Here is a 24,467-nt window from a genome sequence, read left to right on the forward strand (position 1 = left end):
AGTATCATTTACATTTCATATGAATTCCAAGTTTTTATTTACTATTACCGAAAGTGCCATGTCTAAGCTATTGTAGACAAAATTAAATTAAGTTAACCTGCTGCCTGACATATTTTAAATAGAATCCATTCGGGGATCCACAATAAATTATTTGAAAAAATACTTATTTGGAAAGATATTGTAAGTGTAGTGTTTAGTCATATTTTCTTATTTTGTTTTTACATTATGTTTTTTATATATTCTCATTTGTTTATTTTATATATGCTCCTAACCTCATGTTTTTCTCATTTATTTCTTTTAAATATGCTTCTTATGCCTATTATACCTGTTAATTGTTTTTATATTTTGCCATGTATTAGTTTTGGTTATTTAAAAAAAATCTTTTTTGTAACTTTATTATTTGTGTTCCAGTCTTGTTAACCTTAATCTCATATCCCAAAATGAGAAATAGAAATAACTCATCGGGAATATTATATATATGACTTATGTATGTAAAATGTTTTGAAAAATAAATAAATAAATAAATAAAATCTGGAAAGACCGGGTTGTGAGTAACAGCACCAAGATAAAGCAACATGTTGGGTGTGTCCAAATACTTGTTAACAAATCTGGATTATCTCCAATTAGAAGTCATTTTTTTAAATATTATATCTATATATATATATATATATACATATCAACAAAGATGAAGAATAATATGAATGTCTGGGCATTTACGGGGCTTACGTCGTTAGAGGCAAAATGTTGTAAATAAATGAACTGGTCAAATTATAAGCTTAAATAATAAAATGAAAAGGATATTTTTAGCGTTTATCATGTATGTGATTACTATCCAGGATTCGGACCTCACAAACAAATATAAGAGTTTTTTCTCAATTAAAAAGCTTCTTCGTCCTACCAATAGATGTCACTAGTGAAAATTCACGTGATTCTAGTACAACGTTTTTAAAAATTGAATTTTATATATATAGAACTTCAAAGAATTTAAGTAGTGTAGTTGTCAATCGTGGGTAGAATTGGTGAATGTTACACTGTGTAAAATGATCACTTTAACCAGACTATGACAGTCCATATTATTCTATATTCCATATTTTCTTCGTCTATGTTGAGATGTCAAAAATTAATTATTTTTGCTATGTGTGTGATTGATATCTATTAAATACACGCCCAACAGTTCGTGTCGTATCGACGAAAAGTGATTTGTGTCGTGTACTCCGTGTTGGTAGAAGATAATCATCTCGAGATGCAATACAATAGTCCGCCCTGGCGCCAGCACGAAGGGGGTCGTTAATCCAAAACACCGTAAGTCATAAATCTCCTCACAGGACGCGGGGTAACGGAAAACAACGCAACGTCAAACTCGTTATGCCTTCATTTTCCGCGAGGTGCGTGACCGTGCCTCTTATCATACGCCCAAAACCCATAAATTTGCCGTTTTTACGTTGCGTCGTTCTGTTTGGCCGCCATGACACTGGGGCTCGAATTTACTGCAGCGAGGACTTAACCTGTTAACTGGGCGGGACGTATAAATACGTCAAACTTAAAAATATCGGGTACGGGTAGGACGTGTGAATACGTCCTTGAAAAACATATTTCTATGTTGTGCCCTGAAACGGGCGGTACCTATATTTTCCAACAACAAAGGTAATTGTGGATGTCCTCACCAAAAAAGTCACATTTCCAATATTGCACAAAGATTTTTTTAAATGCAAATCTGTTCTGTTTACTGTATTCTATAAAATCTTAATTAAAGTTGCGGCAAAACGTGACTCATACTGTGTTAAACAAATATGAAATAATTAAATCGCACCAAAACGTAACAATTTTACAAGATAGAATTCCTGAATAAATAAAATCATTTTTAATGGAAATGTAACGTTTCGGTAAAGCCCTCCATAATTAGCCATCCATACATTTCTCAAAATGTATTTAGTATACTGAGAGATTCAGTATCATTTCGCTATTGAGAGTGGTGGACATATTCTGGGCGAGCAGTGACAATTACGTACTTATACTTAACTACCTAATTTATATTATTAACTTACAAATATATATATATATATATATATATATATATATATATATATATATATATATATATATATATATATATATATATATATATATATATATATATATATATATATATATATATATATATATATATATATATATATATACATATATATATATATACATTTATATATATATATATATATATATATATATATATATATATATATATATATATATATATATATATATATATATATATATATATATATATATATATATATATATATATATATATATATATATATATATATATATATATGTATAAATATATATATATATATATATATATATATATATATATATATATATATATATATATATATATATATATATATATAAATAAATATATATATATATGTATATATATATATATATATATATATATATATATATATATATATATATATATATATATATATATATATATATATATATGTATATATATTTCCAACCTTTTTATTTTAGAAAACATAATTTTTATTATCCATAAAATTCGACGTTGGCATTTTTTGTTAGAATTCTTGTTTTTTGTCAGTAATTTTGTATTTTCCTTTGTGATTTATTTATTAATAAAAGAAAAAAATGTTCCATAAACCTTTAATTTATTTTAAGCATAAATAAAATATATGAAATTACGTTCACCGAGCGTGACGTACTGACACGTCCTAGTGAAGGAGTTCGCGCCCGCTGTAGAGTGCTGCGTTGAGTATTAAAAACTCCCCGGTTAACAGGTTAATATAAATTCAGTTCTTAAATTCCCTTCAAGGGAAAATTAACCTTGTAATTGCTGCTAATGAGGGTTGTTTATATGAACGGAGGGTGCATTTGTAATAACCAATCTCGTTATTCCATCATCTATGATTATCAAAAGAAAAGAAAATTCCAAATAACAGGCTAATTTTCATAAATGCGTGTATAACTTTGTATAATACACCTCGTTGTGTTTATTCTTGTTCAAAGGCAATATATGGTATTTTTTAAATTTTTTAATTAGATTTTGATATCTCAAAATAGATGACTCAGAATAGAAAACGAAAGTCTGGATATTCACAGGGCTAACGACCCATCATAAGATGGTTTAAGTGATCACTTTATACACGTATAACATTTACCATTCTACAGGTTGTAAACCCTGTAAATATAATGTAATGACTTTAATATTCTTAGATTAATTGATTCGGCTGTCAATTTGTGGTAAAATCTATCCATTTAAAAAAAATTGTTTTACTTAGTAAATGTTTTTTCTTAAAATCTAAGTAATACTTAAATTAAAAATTAAATGTTCTTCTTCATCCGTGTTCAGAAGTCAAAATATAATTGAAGTAATTTTAATTATATTTTTGTTTTAAGGGCTGTACTTGAACTGAAATTACTTGGTGGAAATGCATTTTATATACATAATAATAAAATAAAAAACATCCACATGTTTTTTTTGCTAATTCATTTTATTTGACTAGTGACCGGGTTTCATCCTTTTTGATATCATCAAATTGGTAGGAGACTACACAAAACCACGAATTAATGTAGTTTTTCTTACAAAATGAATTTAGGTTAAGGGAATTTAAGAAGTGTATTATAAAAATGATAAATAAATAATGGGTTAAAAGGTTTAATTTAATATATGGGTGAATCTGGAATCGTTGTTTGACAATTCATTCCTTAATTTTGTCTAGCCTAGCACTAGTCTGATAATATCGGTAACGACAAAATCCATTGGCTGGTCAGATAAAATATTTGTGGGAAAAAACTAAATAGCTGTTATATTATTACATTTTCGCTACTTTTATAGATTTAATAAGAGCATTCGACATTATATCGCTCACTCCTTTCAAGAACGTCATAAATAAAAAAAACTGCATTTTTCAGTATAACGTTTTTAACGTTTAAAAATATATTACAATGTTTACAAAATAAATATCAAGCCACTTGGTAAACTTTTTACTGTGCACCAGATCTTTTAAGGTAGAAATAGAAGGTTTTTTCTCAATTTGAAAAATATTTAGTACATTTAAAAAAATAATTAAACAATACTTGTTCTTCAAAATGCAAAAACAACACTTTTTGCCCTGTAGTGGGTAAATATTAAGCTAAAAATATGCCTCTTTTGCTGGGATATAGTACATTTTCTGGGCATTCCGAAAACATGCACAACTGAAAATTTACGATTTTTTTATTTATGACGTTCTTGAAAGGAGGGAGCGATAAGTCACCCGAAACTAATCAGTATTTCAGAATCAATAAGGAGATACATAAATATTTATTCAGTAAATAATTGTGTATATTTAAGAAAGAAATAAACTGATGTCTTTAAATGATGATTTTATTGATGACATTTACGACATTAGATACATTTCCTGGTAGATAAACACACAAAGAAAAAAAAACAATTTACCATTTGAAATAATAATATTTGCTGTAGAAACAATGTTGTATTGTTTATTTTAGTCGTGGAGCCGGAAGATTTTATGCGACCCTTAGCGGAAATATGTATTAACCCTTTGCTTACCAGTACTTTTTGGAGTTTCTATATGAGAAATCTTTTTCTTTTTTTACCATATCCAAAAACTATCTCCAGGCTTTTCTGTCGGCCGCTAGCTCCCTTGCGTTCTGCAGACTCCATAGAACTGCCGACGAATAGTCAGCAGTGGTCGTCCTGGGCGGTGCGAACCTGATGTTGGCCTTGTAAAAGAGGCAAGCTTGATGGCGGCTCTCGGGAGGCATGCGGAGTACATGGCCAAGCCAACTGAATCGCTTTTTCTTGACGACATTGTGACAAATATTTGCTTTGTCCGACGCCTTCCTTTATATATATATATATATATATATATATATATATATATATATATATATATATATATATATATATATATATATATATATATATATATATATATATATATATATATATATATATATATATATATATATATATATATATAGCTCCACTATACCGCTTTAAAAAAGCTACGTGCAGTGCAGTCAAGGGATAAATGGAGAAGAGTCATTGCTTCGACAAGGATCAAAACCTTAAAACCCTCAGTGATGAGTAGTAAGACTTTCCGTCTTTTCCAGAAGAAGAGAATTATTATTTTAGAAATAAATCGCTTTTTAACTAATGAGTTAACCCTCCCCCTTTTTGTCCATTTAGTAATATTACAACTAATTCCAAGATATAAATGATCGTTGAATTGTTAATATCGATGTATAACTTATAGAAAAAAATCTAATTTTTTGCACAACTCCGAAGGAATCTCTAACATACTGTCCAAAATATATCTGATACTTTTGTAAATCATGACGTCAGATCCGACCGATCCAGTATTTCTCGTCAAAGCCGATTTATCGTATTTTGGTAGTCAAAGGGTTAAAAAATTATAATACAAGAGGGTTGGGAAAGTCGTAGTTAAAAGATAAAAATGCTACGAATATTGCTGTGATTTGCATTAAGCTATCGAGTTCAACTGATATTATTATACTCTTGATTTTATCGCGAAGGCTTTGGTCGTTTCATTTATTCACAAGATGGAGTTTAGTTCTTTTTCTGCGCATCTGCTGACTCATTGCAGTAAAATATTTGTAATAATCTGGGCTTGGATTACATAAAGAAGTAAAATATCTCATGTATTTTATATCATTGGCGTATGATAGATGTTCGAATGGCCAAATAAGGAAATTAAGTAAGGCTGACAAAAATAAATTTATATACATAACAAACAATATTCAAGGCATATATATTAAAAGGAAGCAAGAAGTCTTAAAGGTGTAGAAGAATCCCTCTTCGGAAAACTCCTTCGGACACATGGAACAGATCAATATCCAATGAGATAATGTTCAATATAGCGGTAGCTCTTCCTGCAGGCATAACTATTGGCAGGTTGGTTCTGTATATAGGATTTTTTTTGTCACAATGTAATTTTTTTATGTATTTTTGTTAATAAAATACAATTTACTAAACTTAAACATCTGTGTTTGATTTAAAATTAATACATAAAATGTGTATAGGAATTTGAAACAATATATGCCGAAGCTGTCTAGGTAACTATATAAGTATAATCGATAATCGAAAATCGATAAAATTAAGTTTTTTTTTCGATGGTTTGGGCATGTGAATCGAATGAATGAAGAAAGAAAAATCAAATAAATTTATGAGGCGACTGTACTCGTAGTTGGAAATAGAAGCAGAGGAAGACCACGATCATGATGTATTTGAAACACTTGAGCGTGGTCAGGTCAGGAGGTTGATTAATTGGTGGGTATGTATGAGGAGGTTGTCTGAATGGTTGTAATGGTCAGCACACTTGACTACCGTACTGGGCGTCCCGGGTTCGATCTCCAAGGGGAAGGGGGAAGGGTCAAATAATATAAGTGATTTTTTCACTCTAGTATTTATTCATTATTTCCCTGATATATCGCGCACTCCTTTCAACAACGTCATAAATAAAAAAAACTAGATTTTTCAGGAGATCGTTTTTAATGTTTAAGAATATATAATAATAAAATGTAGTAAAAATAAATATCAAGCCACTTATTAAACTTTTTACTGTGCAACAGACCTTTTTAAGTAGAACCATGAGTTTTTCTCCATTTGAAAAATATTTAGGATATTAAAAAAAAAACAATTAAACAATACATTTTCTTCAAAACGCAAAAACAGCACTTTCTGCCCTGTAGCGGGTAAATATTGAGTTAAAAATATGCCGCTTTTGCTGGGATATAGTACATTTTCTGAACATTCCGAAAACATGAAAATGGACGATTTTAATATTTGACGTTGTTGAAAGGAGTGAGCGATATGTAACATATCATGGTAACATGTCATATATTATGTACAAACTGGTTACGGCTGTTACTAAAGGAAAAAATAGGTTTATGTAATCGAATAACAAAAGTTCTTATGTAACAACATATTTTAAAGAAGATTATACAATAATTATAGATTAAATATATAACAAATATTCTGTATTTGTGGTTTAATCCGAGCTTTGATCGCTCTAAGAGTAGCTACTTTTTCTTAGAGTAGCTACCAATTTCTATTAATAGTTCTAAATGTAATCCAACGTAAATACATATATTTGTTAATATCATATTCAGAATTTCCCTTGCTAATATCTCCCTTTCTTGATGAGTTTCTATGGAGATAATGATATATAATTCAGGATAATAAATAATAGCGTTACAAACTGGGGATAATTTATTAGGGGATGATAAGTTGGTCGTTATCTTGGTAGCTGAAATATTAATAAATAGCTGATGAGATATATCAGGCTCCACAGTGATGTAGTTATCTTGCGATACCGAGATTTATGTGGTTATGGTTTCGATTCATGGAAAAGGTGGGGCACCCTAATAATAAGGATCTTGATAAAGACACTAGGTTATTAATTTAGATTCGGCTGTTTCTTCGTCTTCTTCTTCTTGTACCTCCTCAGAATACAGAATGGCTAACATCATATTTTCGGCGTGCGATGGTTTGAAAGGTGAGGAATGAAAAGATAAGGCGTGGGACGCAGCAAATCTTGGTCACAACTGTCGTCGAGAAAAGGCGATTCAGTCGGCTTGGCCATGTACTCCGCATGCCTCCCGAGAGCCGCCATGAAGTTGCCCCTTTTTTCCAAGGCATCAGTTGGAAAAATCTCGAATCAGTTTGCGGACTCCATATACTCCACATAGGGAGCGGCTATGGTTTTATAATAAAATAACAACATAGTTATCTCTACATTATGAGTAGTCGCTTTGCACAACGACTCTGTGTTCTCACAAAGTACTTTAGCTCTTTTCTTTTTCATATTATTTTTTGACATTTCATCAAAGATGAAGAAGAATATGGAAGTCTGGGCATTTACGGGGCTGACGACCGTCATAGGCTGGTTTAAGTAATCACTTTAAACACGTGTAACATTCACCAATTCAACCCATTATTGACAACCACACTACTAAAATTTTTGGAAGTTCTATATATTATATCGCTCACTCCTTTCAAGAACGTCATAAATCAAAAATCGTCAATTTTCAGTTTTGCATGTTTTCGGAATGCCCAGAAAATGTACTATATTCCAGCAAAAGAGGCATATTTTTAACTTAATATTTACCCGATACAGGGCAGAAATTGTCTTTTTTGCATTTTGAAGAAAAGGTATTGTTCAATTATTTTTTTAAATATACTAAATATTTTTCAAATGGAGAAGAAACCTTCAGGTTTTACCTAAAAAGATCTGTTGCACAGTAAAAAGTTCAAAAAGTGGCTTGATATTTATTTTTAATACATTTTATTTTATTTTCTCCTAAAATATCAAGTTTTTTTTTATTTATGACGTTCTTGAAAGGAGTGAGCGATATATGGATATAATATATGAACCAATTTCGAAACGTTGTTCTTGAATCACTAGAATTTCACTAGAGACATCTATTGGTGAGATGAAAAGAAGATATTTATTGAATAGAAACACTTTTATTATTATGTGAGGTCCGTATCCTGGATTATAATCACATAAATGAGAAACGCCAGAAAATATCATTATCATTTTTATTATTTTAGCTTATAATTTAACTAGTTCATTTATTTACAACATTTTGAGTGTTTCCAATACTTGTTCACAAAATCTGGATTATCTCCAATTACATACGAAAATAACTCCTGTGATTGGAGATAATCCAGATTTGTGAACAAGTATTTGGACACATTCAAAATGTTGTTTTATTTCTTCGTAATAAAAAAACGATAGAATCTTTACTCTCGGATGAGAAACCTACTATATACGAGTATAGATAAATATTAACTTTGTGCGTGCTGGTTTTAGTTTTAGTTTTTATTATAAATCAGTTGTTTCATGGCTAAAGCTGCACTGGTGCCACTTCCATATTACTCGAAGTGGATCTTCACGGAGTTTATTATCTCGGCATCTTAAATTTCTACAAACAAAGGAGGCATTTCTGGCGTTACGCCGAAAGGGTTGGAATTGATGAATAATTTAGAAAGTACTGGCAAACAATATTAAATTCTAAGAGCTCACTCATTCTGCTAAAATAATACTAGAACTTAATAAATATTTGTCTTTATTCAATCCTAATTTCACAACAAGCTGAAATATATCGTTGATAACTATATCAATAGGGTAAGAAAACATGCCTGGGATGATTATAGACAAGTCTGCAAACCTAGGAACGTGTCGAGACACGAATATACGACATGGGGATGTGTTGCTATATCAACAGATCTATGTAAGAGTTCGGGGGTGAAATAACCAACTGAGATGGGCGCAGTAGAAACAGGATCATGTTCAATTCATAATGAATTCTTTTATATATTTTGCATATTAAAGGCATTCTTAACATGGTATGGTAATATAACACTTTCCTTATAATTCATTGTCTACTTTAAAAAAATATTCTTTGCTACCGGTTTCGGATAAATCATTCCATCATCAGGTCATTAAAATAAAATTGTTACGGTCTGACATTTATACAAAAATAAAATTTTGAGTACTTAACATACATAGATTATATTATAATGAAAATAATATTAGATTAGATTATATTGAAAATAATATTTTATTTATTGTTTCGGCATTCACTTAATGTAAGACATGATGAAATTTTAAATAAAAACATTTTTTTTTACACTTGGGTTTCGGAAGCTACAGATGCCTTCATATTGGGTCTAAATATAAACTAAACTAGTCGTTAAAATCAATATAACTCAAGTCGTAAAAAATAAGCGTTTTCATTTACAATAAAAATAATAAATTTCGATAATTTCCATAGCGTCTTTATCGTAAAATACTATCTCAAGGGAGTTTCACTGCGATTGAATTGGGGAAAATGAAATAGTGGAAATAATTAAGCAAATAGAACCGCTGATTTTAAAAGATAGTTTTGAAAAATCCACCTTCTGGTCCAGTCATCAACTGGGCTCAAGAAGTTGCCCAGAACACTGAGGAATTAATTGTTTTAAGAGGAATGCGTGATTTAGCCCTAGAACACCAGTTAGGTTCGATTTTAAAATAAAATATTAGATTTTTCAAACAAACAAAAAAATATAAATTCAGTACCCAAAATTTTTTTTAAATAAAGATCATTTTCACAAATAGAAATCTCCTTTTCTTTATTTTTTCCAAAAACACACAGTAATCCGAATTACACGATTTACGTTCGGATTAGCGAGCTTGCACCATATAATACACGCAAATGCATAATAATCATGGTACAGTTGTTAGAACATTTCTCTTTTGAGCAACCTTAAGAAACAAATCATCCCTTACTTCAGGAAGTCTCATTATGCATCCCCTCGGTATTGGGGTAGTTGCCTCAGACTGTCTGGCAGGCGTTATGTCGGCTGCTTTGAAGGAAACCTTTCACGACACCCCTTAAGGTATCAATGGACGAAATCAACGGCCTTCCCCATTCTCTACCCTAAGAGGGTGAATATAAACATTGCGTCTGAAGTCTAATCGAGAAATATACAAACATTATTGGTCGTATTCTATAAATCTGCTAAATGTGTAACCGATCAAAATCCGTTAATTTTTTTGCAACTAATTCAACAAATTACATAGGCCAACAAAATGAAAAAAAAATTATTTCAAATATTTCCTTGTGTTGATTTGAAAAAACGATCAGATTTTTTCTATCAGCTCTAGTTTTTGAGATACAGGTTAATTGATGTTTGTTCTGTTACTAGGCAAAAATAAATAAAAAAAATATTTATCAAACGGCCAAAATAGAAATTCACATCTCAAAATTAGAATCTAGGTAGCCAAATATATACCTGGAATTATACCTGAATAAACATGAACAATGAATACTTTTAAGTGATAAGTGACTAATGTATGTAAATTTTGTTTTGTCAAGTTTTTCTCTTAATAATACTGAAATCAAAGTGTTTTTTTTTAAATCTAGCTATAGTAGTTTTGTCCGCCTCCGTAGTGTAATGGTCAGCACGGTCAGCTACCGTTCTGGAGGTCCCGGGTTCGATTCCCAAGGGGGGTAAAATAAATATTAGTGATTTTTTCACTGTAATATTTATTCAATATTGCCCTGGACTGGTACCTGAAGCGGAGGGCTGATCACCTTTCCTTCATGTGTAAACGATCAAGATAACACTGCGTTTATATGACGCAGTGCCCTATGCACCATTGAGGTGCGGATAAGGGTTTTATTATTATTATTATTATAGTTATACATAGTTATAACGTGAAATATACTAAAAAAAATATGTAGCATATTACAAAACATAGATCTGCTGTATCGGATTCTGCACCCCAAAATTAAAACAGTTGAAAAGTCGCGGGCACCAAAATGTCTATTGGCCTGTGTTTACACTCTTATTCTCTCAGAAATAAGAATGATAATTTATTTATTTATTGACTTGGCGTTTAATTCGTAGAACTCCATTTTAATTTATGTATTAATTTTAAATCAAACCTACATCCCCCATTAGCTACTGTTGTCTCCCATAAATTATTGCTGCACATGTTAAAACTGTCACTTAGAATTGTATAGCTACATAAGGACCGTAGTCCATTTGATCTTCACATTCGTTTGATAATGCCCTAACAAGGCGAAACAATTGTAACAATATAATTTTTTATGTGTTTTTTGTTAGTAAAATACAACTTAGTAGACTCAAAAAATGTGTGTTTGATTTAAAATTAATACATAAATATGATAATTTATTATTACAAGAGCAGGGAGACAGTTGCTGACTGACATCAAGGTCCGGAAGGTGTCCTATCTGGGGCATGTGCTGAGAGGAGACAAGTACGAGCTATTGCATCTAATCATAAAAGGCAAAATAGTCGACGAGGTGTGGTCGGAAGACAGATCTCCTGGCTCCGGAATATACGAGATTGGACGGGGATCGAGACGGGGAACCTACAATATGTTTGAAAATTAATCATTTAACATACTTTGAGAATACGGCCGTACAAATGTTCCTCAAGAAATAACACCCGGTTATTTGTAGATGATATGAATACAGGGGTTCCGAAATGAATTCAGTTTTGGACAAAGAAATCAACTGCATTGTGATTTTCTTGTTATGTAGATGTTTGACTTATGTTCTTTGTCATAATAATTGGATTGTTGATTTGGAAGGGTTAGATGTTAGAGGGTTCAGGAAGGAAAAGCTTTCTTTAAGACTTTATCGTGATCAACCAAAAACCTTCGAAGGGCTTTATTTATTTGTTTGTACGCACCCAAAGCCTTTTACATACTAAAAAGGTCGTAATGTACTTATTTATACGAGATGAGCACAAAAAATATATTTAATATATAAGTAAATGAAATAAAATTACATTTATGGATTTGGCAGTCACTTTGTAGAAATATCTATTCATTTTTAATTTAATTATTACGTGGTAAATATCACTATTAGGTACCGCTATCACTGAAATAATAGTATATACCAAGTTAAACTAAAATAAAAATTAAATGAAATAATGAAAGTCACACTTACATTTAATTAAACATATTACTTTTGACCCTTATCCGCACCCAATGGTGCATAGGGCACTGTATTTAATTGATGTAACGTTCAGTTGATTGTTAATTATATTACGACAATGTGATCAGTCCTGCGCTACAGATACAATTTCAGGGTGAATAAATAGTGAAAAAAGGCTTATTTTTATTTCATCCCCCCATTGGAATTGAACGAAGGATCTCCAGTTTAGTCGCCAATCATGCTTATTGAAGACTAAGAAATAAATTAATTTAACACAAAAATTACGTAAAATACGTACTAAACCATAGGTATATTTATAAAATTTTGAGTGCGTCCAAATACATGTTCACAAATCTGGATAATCTCCAATTACAGTAGTTATTTTAAAAATTATTTTTTGACATATCATCAAAGATGAAGAAGAATATGGAAGTATGGGCATTTACGGGGCTGACGACCGTCATAGGCTGGTTTAATTGATCACTTTACACAAGTGTACCATTCACCAATTCTACCCATTATTGACAACCACACTACTCAAATTCTTGGAAGTTCTATATATTTGAATCAATTTAGAAACATTGTTCTTGAATCACTAGAACTTCACTAGAGACATCTATTGGTGAGATGAAGAAAAGCTTTTTAGAAACTCTTATATTAGTATGTATGTATAATAATATGTATAATGAGAATGATCTGCATTGGTTCATTTTATTGCATTGTATTTTTTTGTATTTTTAGTTTTTTCCCCAATTAAATAATTATATTCATTTCTTTAGTATTTTCTGCACTTAATTTGTGGCACCTTTCATCAAATTAAACTACATGTACATTTTACATGTCCATCCCTGAAGATGATAAGGTCCTTGTCGGAACCGGTAGGAGAAAAGTACAAAAAATAAAAGAAGTTAAAAACAAAGTTCTTGTTTTATGTTATAAAAAGAAAAACACTTGTTTTTTTACCACTTGGATTTATTTTATGACGACTAGTTTTGGAAGCTTTGCTTCCATTTTCAAGTCTGAATGTAAACTGATTTTTTATAAAGTTTCAAACTATTAATAGTTATTATACAGACCTGAATGATGGAAGTTTAACTTCTGAAACATGTAGTCTATAATAAAACTCAAGTGGTAAAAAACGAAGTGTTTTCTTTAATTATTGTAACATATCTTACCACAAAGTTAATGCCGAAACAATAAATAAAATATCAGATATTTTTGATTTGGTGTTTAAATAAAAATAAAAATATTAAGCTTTATCAAAAGTCACATACTTATAATGTTCATTTTGTTAGGATCGATAAATTTGAGCATTTTATCATCTCATCCTTCTATCGTCTGTGGACTTATAGCAGAAATATTCCTCGTCACCAAATTCTAGATTTAGACAATCGCTCTCGGGCGGTATTACGACTATATTGACAAAGCCTCTTTCGACTGGATGTCCAATAAATTATCTCAAAAATACACACATCAACTAGGGATGAAACTAGCTTCAATAAAAATCCAAAACATCCCCCTCTCTTCACACCCCTATTGCTCCCTTTGTCATGGAGTAGTAATTATTTGAACAAGAAACATAAGACCTCTCTAAAAAGAGAACTGGGATAAAGGAAGGACGGCCACTCGAGGGCTTACCAGGATTATTTTGGTCCTTTTGAACAGGATCAACAAACAGGACGAAATCCTGGATAGCTACAAAAAACGAAAAAGGAGCTATTTAGTGGAAACTCGTGTGTTCGCGCCCTGTTGATACGAGTAGATAACTGTTTCTATTTCAAAACGCTCAAATAATACATCTTTCGTAGGACGTAGACGTATACATTCTACGTTTATTCTATTTTATTTTGGAATTATACAGCTTGTACATGATTTTTTGTTATTAGATTGACAATGATAAAAACCAAATACATAATTTCACACAGAGGCGTGCATTCCACAAAGGTAGAAAAGCAGTGCTAATCCTAACTTACCAGCGTAACAAACCAGTACCTACCCTACTTTACTAAGTAGTACCTAGCTTAACTTACTACCTACCTCTACTGCCTGCCCTAATTAATTCTCTGTGCTCGCCACTGATTTCATAAATATACCACATTATGAATTATGTTGTATATATGTATACAAGAGAGAAAAGAGAAGAGAGGGTGTGTGTGTGTGTGTGTGTGTGTGTGTGTGTGTGTGTGTGTGTGTGTGGGTGTTGTAAACAAACGAAATGGTCAAATTATAAGTTTAAATAATAAAATGAAAAGGATATTTTTATGTATGTGATTATAATCCAGGTTTCGGACCTCACATACAAATATAAAAGTTTCTGCTCAGTAAAAAATGTTCTTCGTACTACCAATAGATTCTTGTACAACGTTTCAAAAATTGGATCATATATATAGAATTTCCAAGAATTTGAGTAGTGTGGTTGACAGTCATGGATAGAAGTGGTGAATGTTACACGTGTGTAAAGTGGTTACTTAAGAAAGCCTATGACGGTCGTTAGCCCTGTAAATACCCAGGCTTCAAAATTCTTCTTCTTCTAAATAAATACGTCAAAAACTAGCGATAAGGTTTACTGGTTCAGCTACCTTTTATGCTCCAGGGTGTTCCTGCTCAGCAGAATTACACGTCCAATCTCCATGAATAATTTTCATCCCAGATTACTCTCCCTGCCCGCTGCGAAATGCCCGAGAGCTGGGCAGATTTATGAACAACCAGCTGTTGCATAGGCTTCACAAAAAGCGAAAAATATATGACCTGTGAAATCATAATTCATAGTGGCGGAGAAATTAAATCCTCGTAATTTCGATGGTCCGAACGTACATAACTAGCTCTCTTAACAGATGTGAACTTTTAACGAAATGGAAACAGTATATTATACAGGCTTAACGAAAATCATGTGACCTAATTCAACACTAAAATATTATAGAGATCAGTATTATTTTTAAACGACAAAATTACCAACAATAAAGGGCCGGGTCAAGAATTCGAAATATTTGGCAGGTATGTATGAGGAGATGCATGAATGTGGAAGAGGCGAGAATGTTTGCAAAGACAGATTGGTGTGGCGTTCTATTCTCTCCGCCTACTCCTACGGACAAGCGGCGTGATGGTTAGTTGGTTAGTTACTTATTATTTAATACTTTTTATCCCATCAGACACTGGATTGTTTATTTGCAGATAATATACTCGTATATCAATATATATTTTAGGTGTGTAAATAAAGACAGGTTTAAACAATTAATGCAATACGAATTTCAATAATGGGCAGAATGGCGCACGTTACACAAGTGTATAAAGTGATCGCTTAAGTCAGCCAAATGTCTTGGCTTAATAGGCTTTTTAACCACCTAAATATCTTGCTGAAAACTTTATATACATCTCAGATCATAGTCTATCACTTCGTTCTTCCCAAGAAAGAACACTTTCCATTCTTCGCCATAACACATCATTCTTCAGTAATTCCTTTTCTACAACATTTTGAGTGTGTCCAAATACTTGGTCACAAAATCTGAATTATCTCTAATTACAGGAGTTATTTTCATATTTTTTTTGACATCTCATCAAAGATGAAAAAGAATATGGAAGTCTGGGCATTTACGGGGCTGACGACCGTCATAGGCTGGTTTAAGTGATCACTATAATAATGATAATATAAGAGTTTCTGCTCAATAAAAACTTTTTCTCTACATGAAGTTTAAATAAATAAATAAAATTATCGAAGCCCTGTAACTGCCCAGACTCGCATATTCTTCTTCATCTATGTTGAGATATTGATATAAAAATAATTATTTTTATATCACTTCATTGCTTTACACTTAACTAAGACTACAAACCACTTAATTTATGGGTGGGGGCCAAAATAGTACATATCCCATTCCGTTGTTGAAACTTGTTGGAAACACAATAAACCACTTATACGCCGAGGAAAAGGCCATCGAAATGTAACCCAAATTTTGGGGTATTTTTTGCAAATCGTTTTAGGGGAAAACTCCCCGCAGTAATTTACTTTATACGAGACACAATAAAGAGCTACGAAATTCGTTTGCAGCGGTTGATTAAAATGACCGAAATGCAATGTGAATTAGTTGAATTATTTTTATTATTATTAGTAAATTATTTTATTATTATTATTGAATTATTTTTATTGTGAGCTACGAATGGGCGAATCCCTTCGTAGTTTACAAGTTGTCATTCGGAGTTGACGTATTCGCTATTCAATGCACAATAAAAACAACATTTAAGAGTTTTGTAATGTATTTTTAAGTATGTATTTTTTTATCGCATTGATTCATTAATTATTCCAATTTTAATTGTATTTTTACTTGGTAAATACCACTTTTTCTTAAAATCTTTAGTGACACGTGTTTCGATTCATTCTGCAGGCCTCTATCTTCTTTCATATAAATATTTTAAAGTGATTTTCATAAATTGATTGCTATAATTTTTCGAAAAAATAGAAATGCCTGAAATTTTATTATTATTTTTATTTGTTTAATATAGTTACATTATTAAGTACAACATAATACAATTTCTAAACATTTATACATATGTCAAACTTAATGTTTTAGATTCGCTGTGCCTCTCCAAAAAGAGACAGCTCTTGTGCTTGGAGAGGGACTTACACTCAAGGTTTAATGTTTTATGTAATTAATGATATAAAAGTCTTTTTTTATATTTTTTTCCAAGATTTATATGTAATGGGCATTCATTTTTTTCTCAAGAATTTTTATATCTTCTTTTTTTCCAATTTGTTTAGGGAGGTTATTGAAATATTTAATTCCCAGATATTTGAAGTTTTGTTGAAATTGTTTAGTATTACATTTTGGAGTTGAAATATCATTTAAGAATCCAGAAGATAAACAGATTTTTCAATTCAAATATTTGTCGCCCTTTAGTAATTGAAAAATTGCGTTTTTTTTTAATGGTTTCTATGCTTGGGACTTAATTTTTTTTAAATTATATATATTTTTTCAAAATAACTTAAATTATTGTTTTCTGTACTATTTTCACAGAGTTCAGTATGTTCAGTATGAAAATATAAATAATAATAATCCTATAATTAACAATGTGACAATGACTAAAGCCTTCCCCTTTTGTCTATGTTCCCTGTGATAAAATTTTAAAATAATAATCAATACAAACAAGAAACAGCTCCTACCGCTTCTTCATCCTTAAACGTACCAAGGATACACTCTAAAATTTAGATTTAGCTTTACATACGGTGTTTGAAAATAATGCGGAATACATCGGGACACGTGTCACAGTGGATTTAAAAAAAAATAGTGGCATTAACCAAGTAAATCTTTAATTATAAATGAGAAATTTATGAGTTGAGAATAAGTTTTTAATGTAAAATGTAGGTAGCCTTTTTAATAAAAATCTCCCGTATTTTTATATATAATTATTATAGACCAAATTTACGATATATAGTTCGTTCAAGTAGGTTGAAATTCTGGTCTTACCTTACTTCTATAACTTCCTTCAGTTTGTTATACTATTCGGGTTCACTTATTTCTTCCCTGTCACCGTCACATTCCCTATTATCGTCTGAACTATTGTTGTCACCCTCTTCGGAGAGTACCATATTTTTTGGAACAGAAGACATCCCAATTTATTATACTGGGTGGCGCAAAATTAACCATCCTATCGGAAGATGTTATAATTTCTACAAATGGCGTCGTCCGTCAATCATATTTGACGTTGGTAAACTAGACAGCTGCAGTAAACAAACAGATTGATAAAACGGGCACAAATGCATATCACCACTGGCAACAGCCACTTCATGAATATTATCTTTTGCCCTTTACGGAAAAAATGTAAGGGTTCAAATAAGGGATTTTAATCACTCAAAATATATTTTTTATTTAGTAAAAAAATTGGATGATTAATTTTGCACCACGCTATTTTTTTTTGTAAACTGCTGCTGTCTAATTTACGAATGTCAAACGTACGACATGGAAAAAACAAATGGAGTAAAAATAAACGGTCAACAAATACATTGTATAAGATTCGCTGATGACATCGCCCTGATAGCAGAGGACGAGAGTGACATAAACCACATGTTAAACACTCTCTCTAATGCTCTGGATAAGTTCCATTTGAAAATTAATGCCGCCAAAACAAAATCAATGATCGTTGAAAAAGAGCAATCTGACCTCCATCCAACAATACTTCTCGGAAATAGAGTAATTTAACAGTTGGATCAATTCTGTTATCTGGGTAGCACGCTAACATATAACAATAAATGTACCCTAGACATAAAAAAGAGGATAACGCTAGCCAAGCAAACTTTTATGAAAAAGTACAGCCTCCTATCAAACAAACATTTAAAAATTGAAGTAAGAAAAGGATTCATAAAGGCTTTTGTTTGGAGTGTTTTGTTGTATGGGTGTGAAACCTGGACCATCCAAAAGTACGAAAAAGACCGGCTTGAAGCATTTGAGATGTGGGTTTGGAGGAAGATGACCAAGACATCATGGGTTGTAAGGAAGTCCAACAAAAAGGTGTTGCAGGACGTAAAAGAAAGAAGAGAGCTTTTAAATCATATTTTGAAGAGGAAGGCCAAGCTAATAGGGCACTCAATTAGAAATAGCACCTTTCTTAGCAACATCTTCGAAGGAAGAATCTTGGGAAAACGAACAAGAGGCCGCCCAAGAACTTCATACTTCCAGGATTTGAAGCGGCTCATGGACGTCTCCTCCTATTCGCAGCTCAAGAGGATGGCGACTGACAGAGACAAGTGGCTGACACTACAAGGCGCTGCCTTTAGAAGATGATGATGATGAAACGTACGACTGCATTTGCAAAAATTATAACATTTTCCGTTACGGTGATTCGTTTTGCGGCACCCTGTATATATAAGCCAGTCTTTCCACTTTAAAAGTGTTTCTTTTAGTTCAATAAAGAGACAGAGTTTTGTATTGTTCTTGTATTTAATACTTAGAATACCTATGTGATGTGTTGAAATGTGATTTGTTCACAAATATTCGTGAACGTAATAATGTGTTTCGATAGTAATTTTAATGACATTGTCAGATCTGAGACAGTAAAGAGTACTTTTTATAAGTTGTCTTTCATCTTGGCTACTCCACTTTTAAGATGATCTATTCTTCTTATATCTGAAGACCATAATTTCAATAAATCAACCGGTATGTAATTTTTACACTTAATACAATCTAGAAAAATTGGAAATAAAATCTTCTTCTTCTTCTTTTTCTAGATCCTAAGGATCTGTTTGTGCCTCCGCTTGTAGCTCTTGGGATGTTGACTCCCAGCTGTCTTTCCATCTTTTTGGAGGTCTGCCTGGGGGTCTGCGTCCTTCAGGGTTTCCTTGAAGGGCGATACGTGGATATAGGATATCGTGAGGTGGGGACGACAACGAAGGCGATACTGGAATGATCATGTTAGCAGAATGTCAGATGACAGACTTTTTGTAACCACGTTATGTAAATAAAATCAATTACTGAAAACTGACCCATAAATAACCAATTAAGTTCACCTTCAAGTCCACTTTTAAAAATATTCCCATTGTTATTCATTTGTCTACTTTCTCTCGTAATTTTTTTTATATTTTTGTATAAATGTCAGACCGTTACAATTTCATTTTAATGTCCTGATGATGGAATGATTATTCCGAAACCGGTTGTCACGAATGAGTGTTTTTTAAAGCGGTATTACGCAATGTGAACGATGAATGATAAGGAGAGTGTTTTAATAATTAATCTCATTTTTCCATAAAATAATTTGAATATCGAAAAAACGGTGAATTGGAACAAAAGCCCTGTATTCCATAGTTAAAATAATAAATTGAATAATTAAATTACTTATGAGTATCAGGAATAATATTTTATTTGAACTAATTGTTTTAAAAACACCATAATTAATCATAACACAATATGAACACGGTGTGTTTAACAAAAAAGCTTAAAAAATATGTATTTATATAACCAATTCTTTTAGAGTAACAAAAACACTTACTTACATATTTTGGGTATACTGGCAAAAAAACGATAAATCTAAAATCCCAGATTTAAAGCTATTAGTCTGAATAAAGTCTCCGCTATGAAACTTAAAGTTGAATTTACTTGTAAAACCACATGCATATGACATTTCGAACTACGTAGTATATTTTGCCAGTTTATAGAACATCGAAAACTTTATTATATTCCATCATTAGTCAAAATTGCATATTTTCGACTTAACATTTTTTGCCAGTACACCCACGATATAACCACTTCTTTTGGGGCAACAAAAACACTTACATATATAAAATATAACAAATTATAGGTACATTTTTATATGTATCATAGGTACATTTTTATATGTCTCTTACTCAAAATTTAACGACAAAAATACAGACTGTTTAAAAAATCCAGTTTAAAAATGAATTTTTAGACATATTTCTGGAATTATAAACAAGTATTTTTTGAAGTCTTTTATAATGTTTTCAAAATGGGCAGTTCTCATAATGGATTAAATATTTACCTACATTAAGCGATTACATATTTTTCATGGATTCCATATTTTTTTATTGTTGTTGTAAACAAACGGATATTGTGTTTTGCGGACAGATGGAGCGGACGGAGCGGACGCGTTTCGCCACTAAATTGCAGTCTCGGTATTTCTGTAACATGCCAGAGTGTCGGTGTTGGAGTTGAATGAATTCCGAGGAAGTTCACGGACTAGTTATTTTGGGTTCGAGACAGCTCTGAGACGTGACGCTCTTTGCGCCAATACTCTTTGTCAGCACTTGAAACGCAATGCTCACAATTATAGCTGTGACACTGGAATGTAGACACTGGAATGTAGATCGAATGAAATAACTACTTTACAACTTTTTGAGTGTGTCCAAATACTTGTTCAGAACAAGTATTTGGACACACTCAAAATGTTGTACATAAATTATCTGGTCAAATTATAAGCTTAAATAATAAAAAAATTAAATGGTACTTTCTGGCGTTTCTCATGTGTGTGATTATAATCCAGGATTCGGACCTCACATACTAACATAAGAGTTTCTGCTTAGTAAAAAGCTTCTTTACATGTCACCAATAGATGTCTCTAGAGAAGTTCTAGTGATTCAAGAAAAGGTTTCTAAATTGGTTCATATATATAGAACTTCCAAGAATTTGAGAAGTGTGGTTGTCAATAATGGGTGGAATTGGTGAATGTTACACGTATGTAAAGTGATCACTTAAACCAGCCTATGACGGTCGTCAGCCCCGTAAATGCCCAGACTTATTCTTCTTCATCATTGATGAGATGTCAAAAAATTATATGAAATTAACTACTTCTTTACGTTATATTTGGTTTTTGTAATCGACCATTCGAAGATTATCACGTTTGTATTGAAGCAAAGCGCACAATATACTCTAAACAAGTATGTGTCACTAAATACTAAACATAACATCAAGCTCACTCCTTTAAACAACGTCATATATCAAAAAACTTGATATTTTGGGAGATCGTTTTTAGAAAGTTAAAAAATATAATAAAATGTATTAAAAATAAATATCAAGCCACTTATTGAACTTTTTACTGTGCAACAGATCTTTTTAGGTAAAATCTGAAGGTTTTTTCTCCATTTGAAAAATATTAAGTATATTTTAAAAAATAAAACAAAACCTTTTCTTCAAAATGCAAAAACAACACTTTCTGCCCTGTAGCGGGTAAATATTAAGTTAAATAAAGTAAATTTTAAGATAAACATGTAAGATATAGTACATTTTCTGGGCATTCCGAAAACATGCACAACTGAAAATATACGATTTTTGATATATAGTATGACGTTGTTAAAAGGAGTGAGCGATCAGGCAGAATAATGGCGTTGTAGTATACGTATGTTAAGGTTCTATTCGCAAACACAGAATTCATTCCACCGGAGACCACCGGAGAGGTCACATGCTTGTTAACGTCTGATTTTTTAAAGAATTTAAATTTGATATTTTCGTTTTTAGATTATACTCGTAGATATATTGAAAAAATATTTTTAAATATTTTTAAATTCCTTTCCTTTCTTTAAATATTTTCTTTTCATAACCATATAATTATTTCAAAGAAAAACATATTTTTTCAATTAAAAAACAGTGTCTTAAGAAAAAAAAAATTGCGTAAAATGTTTCCCGGATTAAGCGAAAATTAAGTTGCGACTAAAGGAACACTGGGCCTTTATAGTCAATGTTAAATTTTATTTCAATTTTCAATAAAAAAAGATTAGCTTTACCTTCTACGATAAATCTGAAATATTATTTTTGTAGCCTTCTATACTCCGTTCCGTTGCAATAATGTATAGTGCACTTCAAATACCTCGTCCCAGCGTGAGTAATGATGGCCGAAGGCTTTACAGACTGACAGTTATTGAACACCAATCCCCCACAATACTGATGGTCCTGATAAATAATAACCTAGGGGTGTTAGTAAGGGAGAATTTAAACGAAATGTCGGTTATAAAAATACCCAGTGAGCACCAAACTATGATTAAAAAAAAAAAAAAAAAAATAGAAATCTTCAGTAGGAATAATCGGCGGGCATGTTTGTAGCGTTATAATCTCTCTGTCTACCCTTTCGAAGTAATAAACAAGGGTAGTTAGTAAGGGAGAATTAGAACGAAATGCTGGTTATAAAAATTCCCACTGAGCACCAAACTATGATTTAAAAAAAAAAACCCAAAAAAATAGAAATCTTCAGTTCTTCAAACCCTTATCCGCACCCCGATGATGCAAAGGGCACTGGATCATATAAGCGCAGTGTTATCTTGATTGTTAAGTCGAATTCATTCCACCGGAGACCTCTGGAGAGGTAATATGTATGATTTTTTAAAAATAATAATGGATGTTTTTTAAAACTGTTTTTTTAGTTTATTTTTTATTTGAAACGTTTTTTTTTTATTTGACGTGGGTATTTAGCCAAAAGAAGGAAGCATTCTGGGCCAAAGACTTTAGTCCTTGACGTCAACAGGAAAGGTGTTCAAGGGGTTTTGAACTTGAATGTATGATATATTATATGTATGAGTTCCAAAAAATTTTGTACTCTGGTTGTAAATCATGGGCAGAATGGTCAATGTTACACGTGTGTAAAGTGATCATTTAACCAGCCTATGACAAAGCATAAACCCTGTAAATACCCTTCAATATTCTTCTTCGTCTATGTTGATATGTCAATATATAAAATCATGCATGACATAAAGCTAGTAATACTTAGGTGAATATATTGTATCATTCTCACATGTAATTCTAAGATGAAATATATTGAAAAGAGACTAAAAATATTATTGCAGATTTAATGCTTGTCCCAGCAAGATTGAACCCGGGATTTATCGCAAGCACGTAGCGTACTTATAAGTAATTACAACTAATAAGTAAAAAAAGATAAGTGTTGTATTGTGATAATGTATTTTCCTGTGTCAAAACCCGCATTTTAGATGTTCTCTTGCCGCTGTGGTTCGCCGTTTGCTTACCAGATGGCGCCACTTACGTTCGCAGTGCGCACATAGAGCGTCGCAGGTCGGCAATAAGTAGTCTGGGTATTTGTAGTTAAGGTTAACTTTGCGCAGTGGCGATATCGTAACCAATGAGGTTTATCCGAGGTGCGATTATTGCTAGTTGAAAACTTTTACCAATACCCCGCCTTGTGGACGTGAAATACCGTCCGCTATGGCAATTTTTGAAAGCCTGTAATGGGCTACTTGATCTCTAATAAACTGTTTAACTCTGCTTACACTAGCATTCGGTGCTGTCTGTCGAAGATCGAGATGGCTGTGGATGTGTGATGTGCGAATCCAGGCTATCCACTAACCGTCACGCCGCTCGCAGGAGTAGGCAGAGAGAATAGAATGTCACACCAGTCTTTTTTTAAAATATTTAAATTACCTGCAATTTTTTAATTCCTTTACATTTCACAATGTTATAATTACAAGTACAAAATATATAAAATATTAATACAAAACAGATCCCACAAA

The 24,467-nt window shown here is 31.7% G+C and overlaps 1 non-coding gene across 1 annotated transcript; it reads left to right on the plus strand.

Moving 5' to 3' along the window:
- Positions 1–24,050: 24,050 nt before the first annotated feature.
- On the plus strand, positions 24,051–24,190 carry LOC148304118 (U4 spliceosomal RNA). Its single transcript, XR_015838395.1, has one exon. It is a non-coding gene; the product is annotated as a U4 spliceosomal RNA (small nuclear RNA).
- The last annotated feature ends 277 nt before the right edge of the window (positions 24,191–24,467 follow it).

This window comes from Brachycentrus maculatus, unplaced genomic scaffold (genome assembly GCF_059751285.1).
Source record: "Brachycentrus maculatus isolate JH-2025_06_01 unplaced genomic scaffold, ASM5975128v1 h1tg000332l, whole genome shotgun sequence".
Taxonomy (NCBI): Eukaryota; Metazoa; Arthropoda; class Insecta; order Trichoptera; family Brachycentridae; genus Brachycentrus; species Brachycentrus maculatus.